Raw genomic sequence first — 25,486 nt, 5'->3', positions numbered from 1 at the left:
ATCCAAAAGCTTCAATAGGCTGGATCAAGCAGATGAAAGAATCTCAGAACTTGAAGACAGGCCTTTTGAAATAACACAGTCAGACAAAAATTTTAAAAAAGAATTAAAAAGAATGAGCAAAGCCTTGATGACATACAGAACACCATAAAGTGACCAAATACTCAAATGATCTTCTTTTTAAATCTCTAACTCCCATCTCACCATCACTGTACACTACAGAACAGCCATATTTGCACCTCACCTGATAACTAGCAGAGCTCCAGGCACATGGCAAGTGCTCAATATATACTGGTGAATTCATGACTTCTCTCTCTTGATAATTCCTTTAGCCAGTTCCTAGTGAATTTTCCAAGTACATGTGCCTCGTTCCTCTATGTGTTAGAGGTGGGGTGGTTAGGGAATGGGGACAGACAGAAGGCTGACTTCAAAAGACCATTTAGAAAACGTCCCCATTTAGTCTGACCTAATCAGGTTACTCTCCAATTTCCCGCAGAAAATTTCCTCCAATTTCCCCTTTCCATGGGGAAGAAAGAGTAAAGGAAAGGAGAGTGTGCTGGAGAACTCTAATCTGATACTGAAGCAGACAGGCAAGTGTCCTTTACTTATTGCAATTTTCATTTTCTGGCATTTTTGGTGCCAGCATGCATGAGAGGGAGGGAACATTTAGCAGAAAAGGCTGTCATTCTGACAAACAACTTGCAGCCAAGGCCACCTCTGGCTGTGTTCCATGCCAGACACACCAGGACAGCCAGGTGTGGACAAGGGGCCTGGATATGAAAGAAACACACTCTGCCCTGGAACTCCATTAGTAAGCTGAGGAATCAAGACTTACCTATGTTAAAATTACCTGAGAACATTCCAGACATAAGGTTTAAATTTTATTTTACTATATACAGTATAAACTCCACTTATACTGTTGACATTTGAATTTTTCCACAATTCCACAGAGTTAAAGTTGTTCTAAAAACTCATTCTAAAACTGGGGGAGAGAACATGGATATGGATGGCCTGGAGGCGCATCTCTAAAATTCAGTAAGGTTGGTCTTCCAGACTCCCAGATTTCTGCTTCATGTGTCTTTTCCCAGACTGCACAGCACCTTTGCAGCAACTTTAAAAGCCTCTGGGTTTCAGATTATTCCTTGTCAAAACAAAAACAAAAACAAACAAAAAACCATAGGATGATCTCAAAGAAAGTTCCTCCCAGGTCTGACTATGACTCCATGACTACTTGACTTTTAAACAGCCACAGATTTCTTTTTTTTTTTCTGTCAACATCCTTCCCAGTCACAAGCAAGGACAAATGTCTGATAATGTGTAAGCCCTCTGGGGAATTATTTCTTTAACAGAGATCATAGAAAAGAATCTGTTGTGGTGGGAGTTCTGGCATCAGCCAATCAGACTGAGGAAGAATCTTTGGAGGCATGAAGTCCTTCTAAGGGCCCTAAGCCTCGGGTCATCTTCTTCTGTGCCCAGTAGCAGGATTGTGTCTGGTCGTGAGGCAGGGCAACTCCTAGGGCTCAGATTTTTACCTTATTGGATGTTTCTATTCTTTATGTGTCTAAGTACATAGATTCCCTCACAAAAAAAGTTGGATGAGTCATATGGAATCCCTAACTAGGAGGGAGATCAAGATATGGAAAGACATAGTAATAACTTATATATAGTAATACCTGCTATTGTATCCACAAATTGACCATGTGCTCACTGTATTAGGCTTTAAGCATATGTTGCTACCTTAATTCTCACAAATCCAGTAGAGAAGTACTATTAGTCTCAATTTATAGGTGAGAAAACTGACCAAAGGTCAAAAATGTTAAGATGTGTCCAAGGTCACACCAACCAGTGAGTGGAGGTACTAGAATTGTTACCCGCTTGTTGCCTAGAGGTTTTGGGCTCCCCCTTGCAGTCTATGGCCATAGGAGTCCTGAGGCAGGAGAAGCTCAGCCAGAGGGAGCTATTTTACCCAGGGGAAGCCATTCTACCCAAGGAGAACTATTCTACCCACAAGAAGCCATTCTACCCAGGTGGAATCATTCCAGGGGGAGCCATTCTACCCAGGCCACCCGGGTGGAACCATTCTACCCAGGGGGAGCCATTCTACCCGGGGGGAGCCATTTTACCCCAGCAGGGAGAGAAGTGGGGGGGTGGGGGGGGTAGGGGGTAGGGGGCGGGGGGGTGGGGGGGGTGGGGGTAGGAAACTATTCTACCTAAGGGGAACCCTTCTAGTCAAGGGGAATTGTTCTACCTAGAGGGAGCCATTCCATCCAGAGGGAGCCATTTTATTCAGAGAAAGCCATTCCACCTGGTGGGGATGTGAGAGGACTAACAAGCATAAGGCTGTTGCCCACCCAGCTGGGGGTTTCACGTCCCTCCCATCTTCGTCTCCTGGAACCAAGAGGACTTAGAGCATAAACAGAGCCTCCTTCTGCCAAGGGAACACTGGCTCAGATGACTTTTTGTTAAAGTGGGTGTGTATTTTTGGAAATGTTCTGGAGCAGAAGTGCATAAAACGCTGGGTCAGACAGTGCCTGGGGCTGTGCGTAGGGAGGAGACTGGGCACTCCAAAGAACGCTGGAGCAGCAGCTTCAAAAAGTGGTTTGATATTTTTTCCTCCTGATTTTGATCTTAAAAATGTCTGGAGCCCCAGACAGCCACCGGCAGCTTTGTGCAACAGGGGCTGTAACCACTACGACCTCAACAGCCACACTGCAAAGGCTTCTAGTTAACAGAACTCTTTTGTGTGATGGAAAACGAGGGAAAGCGTGAGAGACAGGAAAACGCTGGGGTTGACAGAGACAGCTGGTTTCTGTGGCAAGGCTTCAGAATTGTCAACGGAAAAACACAGTGGAGACAGCGAGAAATGCTGAGGCGCTCTGTGTGATCCTGGAAGCATGTTCCTTCGGCTGGCCCTGACGGAGCCAGTTTTCTTCTTTCTGGACTGAGAAAGCAGATAACTCAGCTCCTGATCTCTCAATTGCTCTGTCTTTGACCAGTGACAAGATGGCATTGATGAGTTCCCGAAGGAGTCTGACTCCTCTTGGATGTTTTTTTTTTTAATTCTGTTCCTTGCTTCTTCTTTTCCAAGTAGTTTTTCATGAGCAGAGATGGCAGGAGCAGACATCGTGGTTATCCAGCCACCATTTGATCACGTTGTGGCCCCCATTTGAGTGACACCCAAAGGACATGAATTATGCTAAGTGTTTGGGGCTGCTGGGCACCCCTTTGCCAAGGAAAGCACTCAGCCCCAGGTCTGAGAGAGTTGTGGCAGCCACTCATGCCATGGATTTCAAAGATGCTAGGTTGGGTTTACTACCATCCCCCCAAACCCAACTTTCCAGCCTTTTCTACCCCTACACACACACATATTCACACACATACACACACACACACACACTCTCTCTATATATATATATATACACACATACACATATATATACACATATGTGTGTATATATATATTTACACATATGTGTGTGTGTGTGTGTGTGTGTATATATATATATATATATATATATATATATATATATATATATATAGGCCAGCCTGGGCCCACTAACATTGGTGCCAGCATACACCACTCTGGGGCCACTATATATATATACACATATATATGTGTGTGTGTGTGTATATATATATGTGTGTGTGTGTGTATATATATATATACACATACATATATATAGTGACAATTCTGAATATATATATTTTATATATATATATATAGTGTGTGTATGTGTGTGTGTGTGTGCATTCACAGAGCCAAACATTGGTCCCACATGCCTGAAATTTAGTTTTGAACTCTCCTATTCAAATTGCTTCCTAATGCAACATGGAAACAAGGATACATTTGAAAAGCAAAAAAGACTGGAATGAAACTGTTACTAAAATATTAAGAATGGTTGTGTCTGGATGGAAGAATATAAAATGATATCCTTCCTATATTAATTTTATGTTATAAAATTTTTATAAGAATACATTTTTTTTAAATGAGGGACATTTAGATTTCTTAAATATAGAAAATCCAATAAGGGAAATACGTTCAGACCTTACCAAGTCTTGAATTTGAGAACTCTCTGGGGGAAAGGCCCTATAAAAAGTGATAAGGGTCATGTGCTTTTGGGGAGTGGAAATGTCCAGGGAGGTGAAGACGTGCTGAAAGGGGTTGTAGCAAGACCACAAGGGTGTATTTGATATTTTGAAATAAATTTTCTGGAGTCAGTCCCTGGCTTTAGTGTCTTTATCTGTAAAGTGAAAGCACTGCATTAAATGATCATGAAGATAGTTTGTAATGTACAATAACTAGAGTTTTGTCAGCCTTTAGTGTCCTGGGAATTCTCAACTTCCTTTTATCCTCTCTTTTCTGTCTCTCTGTTTGGAATCTAGAAGGCAGTTCTAAGACCTTTAGATGAAAATCACAACTTTTCTAGTACAACAGCATCACAAGGGAACTTAGGGCTTACTCATAAGGATACTGTAGATCTAAATGAGGCACCCAGAGCTCATTGAGGCTATCTATCTGCCTGCCCCTCAATAACAATGAGTCCCTATCATGACAACACCTATATTGCCACCCCTCACATGTCTGTGTAGGAGGGTATCACACAAAAGCTTCACAGTCACTTTTCAGATTTCAGAATCTAGGAAGATAAGAGAGGGTGGTGATGAAATCAGGGGCTTTATAATTAATCAAACGTGAGTCTGAACCCCAACCCTGCCTCTTCTCAGCTTTGTGATATTAAGGATGTTATTCAACTTCTCTGGTCCTCCATTTTCTCTCACTCAAAACATAGATACTGATACCTCACTTATAACTCTATTGGAGGTGTATTTAAGAAGACAAAGTTTGGCATATGGCAGGTGTTAGATATCTTCCCTCTTCCTCATAACTTAATTTCTTATTGGTTCCACAAAATCTCATTTTCTCTTGCCCTAACTTCAGGAGAAACTGGGAAACAACACATTGTTTCCCGGGGGCAAAATAGTTTTATTATTCTCAAATTCAAGCCCCATACATCAGTACCAACTATCAGAATTGACATCCAACTCCCAAAACTCCAAGAAACACCTGCCCCAGAGATCCTGATTTTTCCACTTCATTTCTTCTGTCTCTAAATTATCTACACCGACACACAAACACACCCCCCCAACACACACACATCCCTCAATCATATCCACTCTTCTCCACACAAGATTGACTAAATATCCAAAGATATGCCCTGATCTTTCACCACCAGCTAAATGTCTTTAGATGTTACTACTTTGATTATAATCCCTGCCTTCTCTTCCTATTATCTCAGATGCCAACCCCATGAGACACATTAAATACATAATGCATTTTGACTTGCATCTGGGCTATGCTGTCTGGTGTGGGGAGGTTACAGCAGAAGCATATGCCTGCTTCTTAAAATTCAATTATTCAAATTCAATTTCTTCTCTTTCTCCCAGTCCTCACCAGCATGTAGCCCGGGACTTTTCATTAGATCACTCAAACACCACCACTGGAGCCAGAAGTTTCTGGCTTCCATTTAATTTGATTCAGCAGATGTTCGCCATTGTTGTTGCTGTTACTTTGCACTGTTCTAGGCACTGAGGGTCCAAAGATGTAGAAGACAGAACAGCAACCCTTAATAAGTTCATGTCCTGGTAGATAGAGAAATGCATCTATATTTAACCCCAATAGTGTGTGACAAGAGCAATTTAAGCATAAAAGATAAAGCAATATGAGAGTGCAAAAGGATAAAGCAATTATTTCACTATGGGAGTAAGGAATCAGTCAGATAAGATCTCATAACTACAATATGGGTGGCAAAGCACCATATGCTCACGGGAAATGAAGATTAGAGTCAACCAAAGCAGAATTAGGGTGCCAAATATTGTTCTAAGCTCAGGCAGGGACTCCTGGGTTTAGTAAGAATAGGAAAATCACAAATTTCTTTTATTTCAGAAGAACTGCCCACCAGCAACTGATAACCTTTCTCAGCTCCATTCCCCAGCTCATGCTATTCCTTTTGCCCCTGTATACATTGACCTCACCCCTCTTTACCATCTGAAACCCCATTCCCTTTGCCCCTGTATGCACTGACCTCACCCCCTCTTTACCATCTGAAACCCCATTTATCCTTTTTCCAGTACCACCTTCTTTGTAGATTTCTCACCCCTGACAGAATTAATTGCACTTCCCATATCATTTTGGTTTCATTTTTGCTTTTTACTATTTGCTCCCATAGCATTTTTGGGCTCAACTCTAGTACCATTCATTAGTGACTGCTTTATATTGTAGATTGTGTAATCTTGAGAATAGAAAGCCTATTTTATTTGTATTTGTATTCTCTTGCAGTAACTCACAAGTGCTTAGCACATCATAGACACTAAATAAATGTTCTTTGCATTGAAAAGTCAGTGGCAAATATAAACCCAGTAGAAAATATATAATGAGATACTAAGTATGTTTTTGGCCAAATTACAATGGGGAGTATTCACTACTTTTCTAAGCTACAGAAATCTTTATCCAATTGCCTGTTCAAAATCCTCTTGGCTATCTCAAAGTTACCTCACACTGAACTCATTAATATCTCCCTGGGCACTCTCAATTGGTCCTTTTCCAGTCTTCCCTATTTCTGTGAAGAGCACCATGGTTCATGCAAGTGTACTAAACAGAAACCTACAGGTAATTTTTGATAACTCTCTCCCTCTCCCATCATGTTATATCCTCTTGGTTTTGCTTCTCAAATGTCTTTCAATTTCCGTCTCTAAAGCCACTACCCTCTTGCAAGGGTCCATTGGCTCCCGCCTGGAATACTGTGACAGTCTTCACTGGTCTCCCTGCGTTTTCCTCTGTACCTTCCAATCCATTCCAAAATACAAATCACATGCTACCTATACCTTTCAACCTTTTAATCACTTCCCACTGTTCCAGGGTAAAGAATGAAACCTCTCTACGGACTTTAAGACCTTGTATAGTCTTGTCTAGCCATAGGCAAACTTTTTCCGTAAAGGGCGTAACAGTAAATATTGCAGGCTTTTGGGGTCAGGCAGCCTCTGTTGGAGCTACTCACCTCTGCCATTGTAACTCAAAAGCAGCCATAGACAATACAGAAACAAATGAGCATGCCTGTATTCCAATGAGACTTTATTTATAAAAATAGACAGCAGGCTGGATCTAACCTGGTGGCCACAGTTTGTGGACCTCTGGCCTAATCCATGCCTCCAGCTTTGTCTCTCTCAACTTTCCCCTCTGCCCTCTGTGCTCCAACCACACAGGACTTTTGCTTCCATGATTTCACCCCTCCTGCCACAGGCCTTTGCTCAGGCTGGTCGTCTGTCTGTCACGCTTCCATTCTCCTTCTCTTTTCCTTTACCAACTTAACTTCGACTTTTCCTTCAAGTCTCACCTAGCTATGACCTCTTCAGGGGAACATGTCTTGACACTCCAACTAAGTGAAGATGCCAGCTCAATGCTCTAAAACCATCCCAGCCTTTCCCTTCTCAGAACTCACTGCAATTTGTAAATACATAGGTATTTGTGGGGTTGTTTCAGTCTGACCTTTTCCACTCAACTGTCAGTTCCATAAAGTCAAGTCTTCATCATTTGGCCCAGTACCTTCCTGACACAGTACCTGACAGAGAGTAGGGATTGTTGATGAAAGAATAAATGGGTGAAAAAACACCAAAGACTGAATGCATGGATACAAAAAAGGGATAGATGAAGTACTGAATGTGGTTGCTGTATTAAGGGAGAAATTGGACATTGTTACCAACTTTCCCAGAACTGTGTCACTATATCTCAAAATGCTTATAAATGTACATATCATTTGACTTAGCAATTCTACTTATTGGAATTTCCTTAAGGAAATAGCCATAGATGTATATAAAGATTTACATACAGATATTTTCCTCATACCGTAATAACCAACTAATTGAAACACATTGTAAATCTTCTAAATGTCCAAAAAGTTATAGAAAATAGGTTAAGTAAATTCATCAATTGAAGCCATTTACTATGCAGATGTTAGTAATAATCTTTTAAAATCATGTTCATGGAGCACAGAAGATTTTTAGGGCAGCTAAACTATTCTGTAAGATACCAAAATGGTGGATATGTGTCATTACACATTCATTCAAACCCATAGAATGTACAGCACCAACAGTGAACTCTAATGTAAACTGTGGACATTGAGTGGCAATGATATGTCAGTGTAGGTTTACCAATTATAGCAAATTTACCACTCTAGTTGGGGGATATTGATAACAGGGGAGGCTGTGTGTGTGTGAGGACACGACATACATTGGAGCTGTCTGTATCTTGCATTCAATTGTGCTGTAAACCTAAAATTTCTCTAAAAATAAAGTCTATTAAAACACATAATAAAAAATAAAAATAAATCATATTTAATGATTTGAAAAAAATGATCACAATATATCATTCAGTCAAGGCTGACTATATAGTTCACAGGGCCCAGTGGAAAATGAAAATGAGGGGCCCCTAAACAGAAAAAAGTATCTTTCCTTGCTTCCATGGTCTCTCATTTGACTTGACATGAAATTCTTAATTTGCTATTTAATGTTGTTAAGTAAATAAAATTTTAAAATTTAATTTATTAGCATGAATTGTACCATTCATCTTTCTGTGGTGTGGTGCAAGTTTAAAATGTAAATAAAACCATTTCTTTTTTAGAATCACCAAAATTATACAATTTCTACTTTGAAATTCTCATATACATATGTATTTCTCTCTTGCCAGAACATGGAAATGAGTTCACAAAGTAAACTCAACTGTTTTTATTTCACTTCTTGATGTACCCACAGTCTACCGGCACTCTCTACCTTTGGCTTACTGAAGAGTAAGGAAGAACTGAGAGGAAAGGAATTACAGGTTGCCTTATTTTTCCTTCTATGTCATCATTTCAAGTGCTTGGCTAATATAGGCAGGTAACCTGTGTAAGAAAAGATATGATAAGTTTTCTTGGTCCTTCATGTTTCTTAAAACACCATTGTCTTCTCTCTGCATTAGAAGCAAGCTCTGGTTCAAGTGGAAAGCACAGTCCCTCAGGATGGTGAGCATTCAGTTATAGATATAACATGCTTATCTCATGCTTGCTTTCAGTATCACAAAGTCCCTTTCGTTGTGGACCCATCGGAATTCTGTGCTCATGGAGCACTGTGAACACTGTATGCAAATGAGGCATCAAGAACAGGAGCCACCCATATTGCGTGCATCTCCTCCACTCCCATCGGACTTCACTTACAACACACAGGTTCAAAGATAAAACTAAGTATTTCATGATGGCAACAGCAGAGCATTAAACCAAGCACAGGCCACATGCTCATGAAGTCAGCCTGAGTTAAATGGAAAATAATACAGTTTGATTTCATTTTTGCTTTGAAAACACACACATACACACATAAACACACACACACGAATGCACACAGGAAATTTTAAAGACTGGAAGGATATACACTGAAATATCAATATTAGCTATTTCCAGGTTTTATAAATGACTTCTATTTTTTTGCTTTGTGTTCTGCTGTGCTTTCTAAAATAAACCCGTAGTAAACCTGTCTACTTATAATAATAAAAAATAGTTTGTTTATAAGACTGTTGCTTGGGAAGCCATCCCTTTATGCAGTTACAGTAAGAAGAATGTCAGATGGCCGAACAGGCCCTCCTCAACGTGCATCCTCAGGGCAAGCCAATTTCATTTCATTTCACCACTTGGAAGTGCTCTTTTTCCCCAACCCCACCAGGATGGCGAGAGAGGGTGCCAGATGATGGAGTGGCTTTGTAGTCCTTTTAAGATAGCTTCATCTATTGTTGGGACAGTTTAAGCACTCAAAATTGTGTCACCTTCTAGTCTTTGCCAATAATGTTATCATTTGATATGGAAACGATGCATACCATTAAAATGGTAATTTGATTTTTAAATGTGCTTCAGCAGCCAGCGCGCCCTGACTGAAGTATTTATCCTGTTTTTCCAAACCCTTTCTTCTTGAGCCACAGTAAGCGAGCTGCATGGATTAAGTTCAAGTGTGTGATATATCTTCTTCATCCTTTTTTTTTTTTTTTTTTTTAATGAATGGGACAGGTTTGGCAAATATTCCTTCCCTAGAGGAAGCCAGGAAGTGAACTCTGGTTGTTCAGATTTTACTACCTGCCATACTGTCTTATTCATCAGGTATATCCAAGGCACCTCTCACAACTTGCAATATAGTAGATGCTCAGTAAATCTCTATTAAATGAACAAATGGTGTGGCTTGCATAAATGAATAAAGTCAGTAATTCACTTAGAAAGCATACCTATCTAAAATTTCTCCATTGCAGTCCCAGAGGCAGAACTGAATTTAATTAGAGACAACATAGAAAATGACATACATGGTGGCATCTGAGCAATAGGGCCACTCAACTCAAAAATTTTCTACCAAGGTGCCTAGAATTCCACCAAAAGATATGCATTCCTTTGGGTAAAATCACTTCTGAAGTCTCCTTTTGAAATTCAAAATCCGCAGGAGAAAACACCATATTAACCCTTTATTCTCCGGTGCAGTTGAGCTTACCAGCTAACTAGTGTTTACTTAGGACTCTAGAGAGCGAGGTCTGTGACTATATCTGGATGAGAAGGAGGGGTCAGGCATCCATGGTGGTGCTATACAAGGCAGATATATATATATAGTCTAGGATAGCCAGAAAGTAGCACGAACACTCTGTGGGGCTAGAAAAGAGAAAGGGGGAAGTTAATTAAGGAGCCATATGAAGAAAGAAAGATGTTGAGGAAAAGAGAGATTAAGTGAATTTAAATAAATTTCACTTATTTAAAATTTTCCCTTGGGCTGGCTTTCCTTTCTATTAATTCCTTCTGGTGATGCCCCAGTGCTGGCTGGCCATTCACAAAGCTCCTGGCCTTTTAAGTAAATGCATCCCATTTATTCCATGTTTAGTGTCTGAAAGGGATGGTGGAAGAGGTTGATAATGGGATGGTTAAAGGAATTAAGCACTTGTAGAGTTTTAACCCAGACCATCAAAATGCAGTCTTGATCTAGGCATTCAAAGTGGGTATTAAGTTCAAGATCTGACTCTGGAGATTTCCAGAATGAAACAAGAGGGAAAATGGGACAGCAGAGAACAGAACTAAATGAAATGGACTGGAATTGAAAGGAGTGGTGTTCAATTCTTACAAGGAGAATATAAAATTTCAGCCATGTCACTAGCTCACGATCTCATCAGTTAGTTGAAAGAATTAAGTATCTTTGAGAATAAATCTTAGAGAAGAATCCATTTAAAAAAAAGAAGATGATGAATTAGCTGTATAAAAGATTTAGGTTCAGGAAAATCAAGGTTATTAATGGATGTTGGCCATGGGGAGATTAAATAATGTTCCTCTCCTTCAATTTGTGTTTGTTTAATGCAGAAATTGGCTGGGCAGCATTACTAAGCCTTCGTGATAAAGAGAAGTTTGAATTCCAAGAAACATGTCACCCATCTTCTCCAGTCCGTGTTCCTGCCAACCCTAGTTCAGCATCCAAATTTGTGAGAGGTGAAAAAAAAATGAAAAGTATGAAAACGTGATGTAATTTTCTTCCTTGTTTAATTATGAAAAGGTTGCTTTACTCTCCTTCCTTTCTACATTGTGAGACTTTAGGGAGGAGTAAGACATTTTCAACCTGCTTACCCAAGCCATTATCAGAGTAGATTAGAGCTAGCAACCTTGCATGCAAATGGACCAACCTGACAAAAAAAAAAAAAAATTGGAATTTAGATAGCAACAAATAAACTGTATTGAAGGCTAATTTCAATGCTTTGCCCTTGCATTGATGGAGCTGAAACTAGGACAGAGTTATTGAGTTTTTTAGCTGCATTCTCTCTCCTTTAGGACTTATTATACACGACTCCTCTCTCTCAATCCTCATCTGCCCTCCATGCACAAACACACTTGCCCCAGCACAGATTCTCTGTCTACTTAAAGCTAACAGTTACCATCACTCCACAGATGTCATATGATCAAATAACTCTGCTTATGACTTCAGGGCACAGCCAGATACCATAGGGTACTTGTTGGAACAAGCCATCTCTTAGTCACATATTTCTCACCTGCATGCCTTTCAGAAAATACCCCAGGCATTTATTTTCCAGATGAATTATATCTGTCATTCTCACCAATTTCTTTCTATATCCCCTCAACTCTCGCCAACTCCTTGTCTACATCTCTGAAGACAGCTTGTAGCAAAAATGCACAGCCAGCAAAATTTGCCTTTGGGCTGTCTTGTTTGTTCCTCCACCATGTCCCCATTCTTGGTGTCCTCTCAATCCTTCCAATCTACAAATATGGAATATCTTTTCCTTTTGTGTGTGTGTCCTCTTCAATTTCATTCATTGGTGTTTTATAGTTTTCATTCCAAGATCTTTCACTTCTTCGGTTGTTTTTCGTACTTACTTTTTTGTAGCTATTGTACATTAGCGCACTTTCTGGGTTTCTTTTTCAGGTTGTTCACTGTTGGCATATAAGAAGGCTATTGATTTTGTATGTTGATTTTGTATCCTGCAACTTTACTTAACTGTTTATCTGTTATAAGAGTTTTCTGATGAAGTCTTAAGGTTTTCCCATATAGAAGATCACATCATCTTCAAAGATGATTTGACTTTCTTATTTTCCATTTCAATGCCCTTTAGACTGAATGTGACCAGTTGCAGTAAGTTTAAGCCAGTTTTCAACTGGCCAAAATTGGTTTTGCATAGCTATGACAGGCCACAACCAGTTTAGACTGGTTCTGACCATAGCTATGACAGGCCACAACCAGTTTAGACTGGTTCTGACCATCTGTAATTGGTTTTGGCCAGTTTGGGTCAACCTCAACCTGTTCATACAAGTTCTGCCAGGTTATGGCTGGTTCTGATAGGCTTAGACCAATTACACCTGGTCACAACTGGTTTAGACTAGTTATGACTGCCACAGCCACTTTAGACTGGCTATGGCTGGCCTCAACCAGTTTTGCCCAGCTTTGTCTGCCTATACTTGGTTTACACCAGTTCAGACTGATTATGGCCTGTTCCAACCAAATCAGTCCTGTATCAACTGGCCACAACCACGTTAGACCTTCTCTTAAGAGGTGCAATTAGTTTAGTGTCATATGGAACTGGGAAAACCTGAGATACGGAACAAGCCAAAAATGCCCACTTTCACTACTTTTTTTCAACATAGTACTGTAAGTCCTAGCCAGAGCAATTGGATAAGAAAAAGACATAAAAGGCGTATAAACTGGAAATAATAAAGTCAAATTATTCTTGATTGAAGATTACATTATCTTATATATGGACAAACCTAAAGACTCCACCAAAAAATTCTCATAACAGATAAACAAATTCAGTAAAACTGCAAGATAAAAAATCAACATACAAAAATCAATAGCCTTCCTATATGCCAACAGTGAACAATCTGAAAAAGAAAACCAAGAAAGTGCTCTAATGTACAATAGCTATGAAAAAGAAGTAGGAATCAATTCAACCAAAGAGGTGAAAAATCTCTAGAATGAAAACTATAAAACACCAGTGAAAGAAATTGAAGGGGACACACACAAAAAAGGGGAAAGATATTCCATGTTTACATATTGGAAGAATCAATATTGTTAAATGTTCGTATTACTCAAAGTGTTCTACAGATTCAGTGCAATCCCTATCAAAATATCAGTAATATTCCTCACAGAAATAGAAACAATAATCCTAAAACTAATACGGAGCCACAAAAGACCCATAATAGCCAAAGCATTCTTAAGTAAAAAGAACAAAGTTGGAGGCATCACACTACCAGACTTCAAAATGTACTATAAAGTTATAATAGCCAAAACAGCATGGTAGTGGCATAAAAAAATAAACATAGAGGTCCCGGCGCCACTCGGCCCAGAGGGACCGGTCCACGGACTGGACCGCCGGGACCGCCCGCCCGGCCCGGCCCCTGCCTGCGCCTCCCCGCGCCGCCCTGCTCCCCGCCCGCGGGGCCGGGCCGAGCAGCCAGGTGCGGCGGGTAGGGGATGCCGTGGGCGGGGCCCAACGGAGCGGACGGGAGCACGGGGCGCGGGGCTGGACCCCCGGACACCCCGTCCCGCGCCCCCACCGCCTGTAGGCGCCGCGCAGCACCTACCTGCGCCCTCCCGGACCCCGCGCGCTCGGCGCCGGTGGGGGCTTCTCAGGTGACCGCGGGGCCGGGGTCGCGGGCTGGGCCCTCCCGGCTGACAGCAGCGCCCGTGCCCCGCGCCGGACTGGGGGCCGAGGCCGGGGCCAGGGTTGGCCGGAGCGCGGAGGGTGGGGAAGGAGAGGCAGGCCGCCCAGACTACGGGTACCCGGTTCCAGCGCGCGCGGGAGGCTTGCAGACGCGGCCGAAGGCCTAGTGACAGGCGCGCGGCGCGGACCCCGGAAGCCCACTTGTCAGAATTACCGGTCAGCTGGGCGCCGGGGTCTGGGGTGGTCCCACGAGTCTGCACGTTGCTCCGGGACCCAGGGGCTGCGCCCAGAAAAGTCATTTTTCTTCTCTGGGAGGGTGATCATTTATAGCATTGATTTCCCAGATCTAGTAACATGGCAAAAGTTGCTGGTCTAATTGAAGCAAACGGAGAACTCAAGGTCTTCATAGACCAGAACCTTAGTCCCGGAAAAGGCATTGGTGTCCCTCATGGCCGTTCACCCCTCCATCGTCAGCCCGCTCGGGAAGCAGCTCTTGCCGAAAACCTTTGGACAGTCCAATATCAACGTTGTCCCGCAAGTGGTAACCGGTACGCCTCAGAGACCGGCAGCGTCAAACACCCTCGTGATAGGTAGCCCACACACCGCCAGCACTCACTTTGCCTCTCAGAACCAGCCTTCCGACTCCTCACCTTGGTCTGCCGGGAAGTGCAACAGGAAAGGAGAGAAGAATGGCAAGGCCTGTGGCATTTCTCCAGGAAGGTCTGAGACAAGGTGCAGTGGAAAGGGACCACTTCCTATCACGAGGTGGCGGACGAGCTGGCAGAGGAATTCAGTGCTGCCAGCAACCACATCTTACCAAGCGAGTCAGCTTATGACCAGAGCAACATCGACGGCGCGTCTACTATGCCTTAAACGTGCTGATGGCCATGAATATCTCCAAGGAGAAGAAGGAGATCAAGTGAGTTGGTCTGCCCACCAACTCGGCTCAGGAATGTCAGAACTCAGAGGTGGAAAGACAGAGGAGACTTGACAGAATAAAACAGAAAATCTCAATTTCAGAAACTTATTTGACAGCAAATTGCCTTCAAGAACCTGGTGAAGAGAGAAACCAGCACGCGGAGCAGCAGGCCAGCCAGCCAACGACGCCCAGCTGGCTCATCCACCTGCCCTTCATCATCGTTAACACCAGCAAGAAGACCGTCATCGACTGCAGCATCTCCAACGACAAATTCGAGTATCTGTTTAATTTTGACAACACATCTGAAATCTACAATGACATAGAAGTGCTGAAGCGGATGAGCATGGCTTGTGGGCTGGAGTCCGGGAGCTGCTCTGCCGAAGACCTTAAAATGGCCAGAAGTCTGGTCCCAAAGGCTCTGGAGCCGTACGTGACAGAAATGGCTCAGGGAACTGTTGGAGGCGTGTTCATCACGACGGCACGTTCCATGTCTAACGGCAAGAAGCTCTCTGCCAGTGACCTGACCAATGGTGTGGATGAGATACTGGCCACAAGCTCCAACCTCAGTACAATGGCTCCGGGGCGGAGGCCCCGGTGTCCTACGTCGGGAAGGATGAGGAGGAGGACGACTTCAACGAGAACAACAAGGACGACTGACGTCCTCTCCACTTCACATTCAGCTTCAGGAAAATGTTTAGGGAAAATAAACTTTTTTTTTTCAATGTGGGTTTTCTGTTTCCTTTTGGCCTACTCCTAAGAAGATATTGGTAAGCCATTGAATTTAGATATGCACCTCCGATAAGCAAGGATTGTTTATCGTGGGAGTAGGACGTGCTGTGGATCTATGTTTTGATACCAGTGTGCTGATGCCCAGCATTTATTTACTTTTTAGGATTTTGTGTTTTCATTTTCTGTTTTTAAGTGCAGACTTAATTTTTGCCCCTTAACAGTTTTTGCTGAGTTTGCTGAAGAAATTGTATTTCATCCACATACATGAAAATAAAACGCCCTCCTGTTGTTGGTGAGCACCGAATGCCGTTTATTTGTCGTGAGTTTGGACAGCACCCACGCTGGCTGATAGCGAGACTCTGCGGAGTTGTCCATTTGTTCAGTGGTACGGTGTCCAAGAACCCCAAGCAAACAGCAGAATTCGACTTTCTTTTTTTTTTTTTTTTTTGAGACGGAGTCTGGCTCTGTCGCCCAGGCTGGAGTGCAGTGGCGCAATCTCAGCTCACTGCAAGCTCCGCCTCCCGGATTCACGCCATTCTCCTGCCTCAGCCTCCCGAGTAGCTGGGACTACAGGCGCCCGCCACCACGCCCTGCTAATTTTTTGTATTTTTAGTAGAGACGGGGTTTCACCATGTTAGCCAGGATGGTCTCGATCTCCTGACCTCGTGACCCACCCGCCTCGGCCTCCCAAAGTGCTGGGATTACAGGCGTGAGCCACCGCGCCCGGCCCAGAATTCGACTTTCTAAACAATAAACACCATCAACCTTACTGACTTTATTCTCCCTTAAATTATATTGACTGTTGTGATTCCATCAAGTTTATACACTCTTTTCTCTCTCTATTTTGCAGCAACAAATTGCAAAGTGCTTTTGTTTGTTTTTGTTTGGTTTGGTTAAAGCTTATTGCCACACTGGTGCAGCTATGGAGACTGTCTGGAAGGCTTGGGATGGTTTATTGCTTATGGTAAAATTTGCCTGATTTCCTACAGGCAGCGTTTGGAAACCTTTTATTATATAGTTGTTTACATACTTACAAGTCTATCATTTAAAGACATGTACTGAAACAAATGTTGTATTTGTTTCATAAGCATCTTCCTGTAATCTATTATAAAATTGAAATTAAATATAGGGAATGTTTTAACAATTTTTAAGTAAAAATTTGTCATTTTTAATAGTTCTTTTTTTATAAAAAGAAAAAAGGAATTTAAGGACAGGCAGTAGTCTTTTAAAATTTATTCACAAAAATCCATTAACTGCACGGTTGCTATTAGCTGGTTGTTCTAAAATGAGTCTTTTTATTGAAACAAACTTTTCTGTAATATTTTATGGAATATAAAGAGACTTTAATTGTTTGACTTGTTTAACTTGGCGCTGTTGGTTTTTATTAATGAAACATGCATGGGCATCTAAAAAAAGATAAAAAAAAAAAAACATAGAGAACCCAGAAATAAATTCACAAATATACTGTTAACTCATTTTCAACAAAGGCATCAATAACATACATTGGGAAAAGGATAGTCTCTTCAATGAATAGTACTGGGAAAACTGGATATACTTATGCAGAAGAATGAAACTAGACTCCTATTTCTTGCCATATAAACAAATCAAAATGGATTAAGGATGTAAATTTAAGACCTAAAACTATGCAACTACTAGAATAAAACATTGGAGAAACACTCTAGAATATTGTTCTGGACACAGATTTCTGGAGTAAGACCTCAAAAACACAGGCAACAAAAGCAAAATTTGACAAATAGAATCACATCAAGCAAAAAAGCTTCTGCACAGGGAAGAAACAACAAAGCCAGTTTCAACTGCTTTAAACATTGAGCAAGGACTTGAGTAGCCATTTCTACAAAAACAATTTGTAAATGTCCAAGAAGCACATGAAAATATGTTCAGCATCATTACTCACAAGGTATAGGCAAATCAAAACCACAATTCACGAGTTTATTTTTAATTTGAGGACCTCCAATAATCTATGGTTTGCTGTTCATCATGTGCTGCTACTGTTCTATGAACAGTCATGAGCAGTCAGCGCTGGACACTGCTGTTTACCCCTGAACACTGCCCATCCTAACCAGGTGAAGCCAGACATAATGAGTCAAAACCAGGAGAAACTAGCTAAAAGCTAGTCTAAACTGGCCGAGACTGGCTTCAACCAGTTGTGACTGGCCCCAGCCTGTTTATACCAGTTCTTTCTGGTCTAGGCTATTTCCAACTGATTTAGATGAGTTTTAACTGGCCACAAATGATTTAGACTGACTATAACTGGCTACAATCTGTTTAGACTGGTTTCTTCTGGCCACAATTAGTTTGGATTGGTTATGACCGACCATGACATGTTTAGACAGATTGAACATGGAACAACTGGTTTAGGCTGGTTTATACCAGCCACAGTTAATTTTGGCCATTTCTGACTGGTCTTGGTCTGTTACAAATGGTTTAGACCAGTTTTGACTGTCCCAAACTAGTTTGGACCTATTATGACCAGCCACAACTGGTTTAGACTGGTTTTAATAGGGTATAACTGGTTTAGGCCAATTTTCAGTGGCCACAGTTTGTTTCTGTGTTTCTCACTGGTCATGGTTTTTTACAACCAGTGTTGACTGATTTCAATAGGCCACGATAAGTTCAAACCAGTTCTGACTGGCTGCAGACAATTTAAGCTCGTTGTGGCTGGTCACAACTTATTTTAATTGACCACAACTGTTTTAGAACACCTATGCCCAGCCTCAGTTTTGACTCATTACTCATTTTGACCAGCTGCAATTGGTTTATGCCTGTTCTGACTGGTCATGGCTGATTCTGACCAGTTTAGACTAGTTTCAACCAGTTTAGGCTGCCTCTGATCAGCTGCAATTGGTTTTGACTGATTTTGACCTGCCATAATTTGCCTGAACCAGCTATGATTGGCTGTGACTGGTTTAAACCCTGCCTAGACCATCCACAACCAGTTTTGGTGGGTTTCAATCAGTCATTGATGATTCTAACCAATTTCAACTGGCCACAACTGCGTTAGCCCACTTTTGACCAGCTGCAAAATATTGATGGTGGTTTCAGCTAGGCTCAACTGTGACTTGTTACAACCAGCTTAAACTGGTTCTGATTGATCATGGCAGGCTCTTACGGTTTTGACTGGTTATAACTAGCCACAAATGGTTTAGACCAGTTCTGACTGGCTGCAGCTGGTTTAGGCCAGTATTAAGTGGCCCACAACACCAGTTTCTAATGGTTATTGAAAGGCATGACCAGTTTAGAGTGGTTTGAACTGGGCACAACAGATTTATGCTGGTTCTGATCCATTACTGCCTGTTCCAATTTATTTTGACCAATTTTAATGGGTCACAGCTGGTTTACACTGGCTATGGCCGAACCTAACTGGTTTCAACTGATTTTGACCAGCTACAATCAGTCTATGCTGGTTCTGACTAGTCATGGATGGTCCCGACCAATTTGGAGTAGTTTCAACTGATTGCAATCAGTTTAAATTTAGGCTGTGATGGCCTAACTACTTTAGGCCAGTATTGACTGGCCACAGAGGGTTTGGATTGGCCTTTTCAAAACCTGATCTGGAAAGGACCCATGCTGGTTAATTATTCATTAGTGTGATTGCTTTTATCTCAGACATTTGGGTTTTAAGCCCAATGAGAAGTCTTCCTTTTGTACCCTCAAGGACCTTTCTAGTGCTAGTGATGGGATGGAGAGGAGAGGTTCTCTAGGACTCTGAATTATACCTCCCTAGGTAAGTTTCTCCAGGTATGGTGTGAGGACCCTGAGCATCAAAATCACCTAACACACTGATTAAATAAGCAACTGGACTGCTTCTCCCCCGCCAACCCCCAAACACTACTGAATAGGACTTGTTGGGGTGAGCACAGAAATCTATCATTTACTAAAACCTCCTGATGATACTGAAGCCCAACAAGGTCTATAAACTTATCCTGGGGCAATCAGTGTAAAACACTGTGCTTGCCTAGCTCTTTAACTCCCTTCTTGGTTACCCAGCCCTATTTCCACATTTTCCAAATGTGAAATTGTCCCAGAACCACTGTGTGACTTACCAAAGATCACACAATTGGTTAGCACAAGAGAGAGCATTGGAAAGCAAGCTTTCAGATTCCAAAACCAGGATTTTGCACCTCAAATTTAGTTTAGGGAGGGTGACATAAACCTAGAGGGTATTTATAATAAAATGACTGTCCAAACTGCCTAACCACAGAACCATATCTTTCAAACATGCTTCAAATTATCATTTAGCACATGTCCAAATGATCAGAAAAATTTCTTAGACCTCACATGGAGACTTCAGACAGATATTCTAACTTTCCATGAAGTATTGAGAAACTCTACAAAACCCCTTCATTCCCTGCTACTATTCCTATGATTGAGCACATCACATCAGGGGTACATCTCTGAGCCTCTTAATATTAGAAATCCCTTTACTTTTACCTATATGATAGTATTTAGTTGGGACAGTGGAATTTGAATGTAATCAAGACCAGAAAAAGAAGCAACACGAGCTGCCTTGGTAAAGAAGTCAAGATTATGGACTTCAAAGTTCCTGAAAGAGATTGTTTCAAGCCAGAAGAGGCCAGTATGAACTACAGGAGTAGAAAAAGATTTCGGAAACAAAGATTATGTCAGTGATGACTACAAAGGTCATGCTTATGATGATTTCTGATCATCATAAATGGGGATGACCTATTTATAGATAACAGGATGCTAACTTCTGCTGGTAAGAAGAGTTCAATCCCCTTTTGAGTCTGACTTGCTTGACCTAACCCATCTAAGACACTGCACAGGAACTTTCAATAACTATGATTCAAAGCTATATATTTTAACTTTGGATCTTCCAACTTTTAGAAAGTCTATTCTTTTACGGTACTGAAACCAGAAGTGATCCACTGGAGAAAAATAGAAAAGAAGGACAGGAGAGCAGAAACTAAATTGATTAAAACTCATAGGGTTGAGTTGAGAAAAGGAAAAGGCCATTTCATTTACTTAATGAGAAATTGTATTGAGGAGTAGGTTTGGGGATTTGGTTTTTGTTTTCTGTACCATGCAGAGAGCATTTTCCACCCCCAAAAGATATTACTCCTTGCGAATTCTAATCATTCCCCAAAGGACAATTTTCTTTGACTAAATAAGCTTTCTTGGTTGTAATGAACTGTAAAAGAGACTTATAAGCTCTTACTCACTTATAAAACCATCACAGATGAAAAACAATTAGAAGAATCTTGCTTCTTTAGCCTGCAGAAAGTGGAGCAAGAATCTCCAACCTGGGGTAGGTTTTAAAGTCCAACTCAGGAATATTGGGCTTCAAGGCCTCAGGAAGGATTGAGGTCAGACAGGATGGATGCCTCATCAATGTTCTTCCTGCATGTGAGAGATTCCAGCCTAGCCCATGAACCCTTGAGAAAGAACTCTGAATCACTAAAGCACCTCTCATTTAAAGAATATGTGTTCTGTGAGATAATATTAACTTGCCAAATCCGCCTTTCCAAAGGAAGAAACATGACCCATTTATAAATGTTGAGTTAGAAACTCCATGCAGAATTAAGTGACCTCTGGAAGTTGTCTACCAGAGTGTGGGTTCTACAGATATTTCTTCAAAGACTAAAAAGGCTTATTTCTCTTCAAAAATCTCAGCTGATTTCCCACAGCTGGCCTCAGAAGCATGCAGGAGGCTCTGGCTCTTTCATCTGGGCAAGGCTGGCAGAGGAAGGAGGAACCTTCTTCTTTCGTAGGCAGATTATGAGAATAAATTATCGCTCATGCTCCTAAGATATCTATATGGAAATAGGTGCACAGACACCTGATTTAGAAAGGATTAGAGTATTTATAACAAGTCTTTCTGAGCCTGGGAAACATAATACAATCTCTAAACAAATGGGAACTATAAAGAAATATTATTAAGCTAAAAATGTATTCATTTTCAGGGACAGACTTACCTCTCTCTGTTTAGATCATTTCCAAATTAAGAACAATTCCAAGCAAACCCCCACCACCTCACATGGATTCTAGTAGACAAATAGCTGTGTCTCCACAATACCAGGAATATTGGAGACAGGCAAATGTTGCATGTCCAGTTTGAAGGGTGATTATACGAATTGGGTCACTCTTGTCATACCCAACTAAATCAGTCAAGAAGCCAGGGTGGGAAAGCACTTGGGGCACATAACACTGTGCAAAGAATTTAATTTTTTGCAAGCCTAGCTGCCGAAACTGCCTGCTGTAACTCTAAAACCAGTTAGATCCAATAGCTGCTGAAACAGCCTGCCACAACTCTTAAGACTAGATTTTACCTACCACCATCACCCACCAATCAGAGCTTACTATCTCCTAAAACTCTACCAGTGCCAAGAAACTTTCTTTCAAAACAATAAATTACATTTCCCTTTCTAATAACCCCTTCTACCTTCTCTTTGCTCTTCAGACACACCGAAGACCACCCAGTCTCTAGGTATGTCTCGAATCACTATTCTGTGATTCTAAAAATACAATGTTAAGTTTAGAGATCCACCTTTATATTTTATTTTGACTTCAACATAGTGTATTATAGGTTGCCAAAAATCTGTATATTTAGAATGATCTAGATAACAAGCTCTATTTTTCCTTTTTATTTTCTTTTTCCAAACTCCCTAAAATGACACTTAGTGAAAGTACATGAAAAACTAACTGTAAAGCACCCTACAAATATAGAATGTCATAATTGCTGAGATCTCATTGCTCTTAAAAATTGATAGAAATCCTTTTAGAAACATTTTGAGTAAGAAATACCTTCTTGACTATAAATCATTAATGCTGTATATTTCTCCCCCACCCCTCCACTCTGAATGTTACAGAAGAAGCTTAAAAACAAGAGAAAATAACAATAAATGATATTACAATGTTGTTTTGAAATGAGAATTGGTAGTATAGGGCAGGGGAGAAACAGATGGGAAAGAAATGTACCCTGAGAGGATTACTTTTGTTTAAATAAGTTCATAATATGTGAAATGCACGATGGAAACTGACAGGGGAAGTGGAAGATCATTGTTTGAATAGCATCAATATAAACACAGATGCAAAAGAAATTGGCTTGGGAGATGGAAGAGCCTAGCTTGAATAATGTTGCTATACCAATAAAAACCATAAAAAGGGGAAAATATACAGAGTGGGTGATTATTTCTGTGATGCCTGAAGATGCGCATTTCCACTGATATCAAGGGGAAAGGAAAATATGCCTTAGCTGTGTCTTCGTTGGCTATTTTTGCTACAGTTCATAATTCTTCTAGGTTTCACCAGATCACGATTTGTCTGTCTACTGGGTTGTAGGCTAAGCAGACCTCTATCTCAGAAGGAAAGAGGCTGCATATGGGTCAGTCCTGGGAAATATAAAATATGGAGATGTGAAGCATGAATAAGTCCAACCGAAATCCCAGCCCTTGTTGACATTCACACTGTTTAATGGGAACCACAGAAATGTTTAGGGCAGACAGAGGACAAGGACAGCCATCCTCACTCCTACTCACTGCCTACCCACTCCTACTGTGCTCCAGGGAGCCCCTTCTGTGCCTCTCTTTCTTCACTACCTGCCTATGTTATCCTGGGGAGAGAGAAAGATATTTATTAGTCATATAGTAATATTTATCAAGTATATCAGTAGAAAGAGCAACTGCTCCCCACTCAAACTTTTTAGTATTCCACTGGCTTGGCTGAAAATCTTTGGATTGCATTCATAAAAAGTAACCGTGGATAACAACAATAATAATAATGACAGCCAGTTTGTATTAAGGACAATATAACTGGCAGGCATTGTGGAATGTGCATTATTTACATCATCTCTTGTAATCCTCACAACAGCCTGTGAAGTAGGCCAATTACTCCCATTTTGCCAATAGGAAAAATGAGACTCCAAGAGGTTTAATAAATTAATGAAAGTGGCACAGCTATTAAGAGGAGCTGGATACAGGTCTCCCAAAGTTTAGGCTGGCTGCCTTGACTCAATATTCATGGTTAATATTACGTGCATTACATTACTTGAGGGATGTGGGCAAAGTTCACCCTAACCCCAATCTCCATTTTAGAGTTTCCTGAAATGTCATCATTAATAATTCAGCATTTTGTATTAAGCATTGCTCGCTTCTTGCAGGGCTTATCTTGCAAAGGACCAATATCAAAAAAAAAATACCCATCTACTTTCCTTTATGACAACTAAGACACAGAGAGCCTTGGAAAACGGGAAGAGCAGAGGATGTATTAAAGGGTGGCGGTGGGGAGAGAAGAGAAGGCACTAAAACCAACCTTTACCTATTTTATAATTGTTTTGTGGGGGCGAGCTTTGTGAGGAAGAAGGAAAGTAAAATATGGCAGAAAAGATTTCAATTAGATATAAAGCATTCCAAATATGAGACATTGTCATGGCCAATAGCAGGAAGCTGAGGAGTGTCCTTCCCTGGAGACTTTCGAGGTGAGGGAGGGATCTCTAGAAGAGCATCTTGCAGAAGACAGAAGATGTACAAGATGATCTTCAGGGGAGCTTCCCGTGCTGCTATCCAGTGTGCTGGTGCTGAGCTGATTGGCAATCCTTTCCAAGCTTTGCAAAATAGACTCATCCTGTTTCGTCTTATTTCTGTTATCCTGGACAGAGGCAGCAGCTCTTGTCTGTGAGAAGGGTCGTTGTGGAGAAGCAGTTCCCCCGTGATAAGATCCAGGAGGAAGAATAAGCAGGAAAGAAGGGGTAAGGCTCCTCACTGTTGACAACCAAAAGGGGCAGATGCTTCATAAAAGATGACAAGCAATCGCCTTTACAGGGGGTGATAATATGTCTGGTTGATCTGATGTGTGGCTGTTCTGCCACTGTTGTCTGAACAGAAGCAACTCCATTAAGAGACTCAGGATGTGCTCGGCAGTTTTCTTCTTCCAAAATATTATTCTTCTGAAAAGAAATATATTTAAAATATTATTTCTTTTCACTAGTTGCAATTTGTTGTTCAATGAACAATGATGGGATTTTATTTTAAATCCTTTTCCTTTTTTTTTTTTTTTTTTTGCTCTTTGAAAATGCTTAAGAATGTGCAGCTCTCAGCCCCAAGCATATAGACTTATGTTTTAAGTAAAACCAGAAGAGTTGGAATAAAAAACAAAATAAATCAGAAAAGCACTTTTTCTCTGCTTTAAGAGAAACTTGCTGGAAACAGAAAGTCCCTTTGAGTGGTCAACTCGTCCATCCTCTTGAATTTAGGCAAGAAAAACTGACTCCAAAGCTGGATGAATCCCACTTTGTGCAACCCTCAGGTTCCATGCTTGCCTCTCTGCCTCTGTGTCATTGATTTGGGTTGGTCCTCTTTGAAATGAACACTGGATGGCTTCAGATATTTCAGCATCAGCAGCCTTGGTTCTGACGTGATAATGGTGTGATAGAGTAACAGTTTGAGATGTTACCTGGCACACAATTTTTTTTTTGAGACAAGATCTCACTCTGTTGCCCAGGCTGGAGTGCAGTGGTGTGATCATGGCTCACTGCAACCTTTACCTCCTGGGATCAAGTGATCCTCCCACCTCAGCCTCCTGAGTAGCTGGGACCACAGGTGTGCGACATCAGGCCTGGCATGTGTGTATGTGTGTGTGTGTGTGTATGTGTGTAAAGA

General features: G+C 41.3%; 1 pseudogene; it reads left to right on the top strand.

Moving 5' to 3' along the window:
- Positions 1-14,377: 14,377 nt before the first annotated feature.
- LOC101145136 (transcription factor Dp-1-like) lies at positions 14,378-16,773 on the top strand (annotated as a pseudogene).
- The last annotated feature ends 8,713 nt before the right edge of the window (positions 16,774-25,486 follow it).

The sequence above is a fragment of the Gorilla gorilla genome, chromosome 1 (assembly GCF_029281585.2).
Source record: "Gorilla gorilla gorilla isolate KB3781 chromosome 1, NHGRI_mGorGor1-v2.1_pri, whole genome shotgun sequence".
In the NCBI taxonomy this organism is placed as follows: domain Eukaryota; kingdom Metazoa; phylum Chordata; class Mammalia; order Primates; family Hominidae; genus Gorilla; species Gorilla gorilla.
This window is presented reverse-complemented; position numbering and strand designations above follow the sequence as displayed.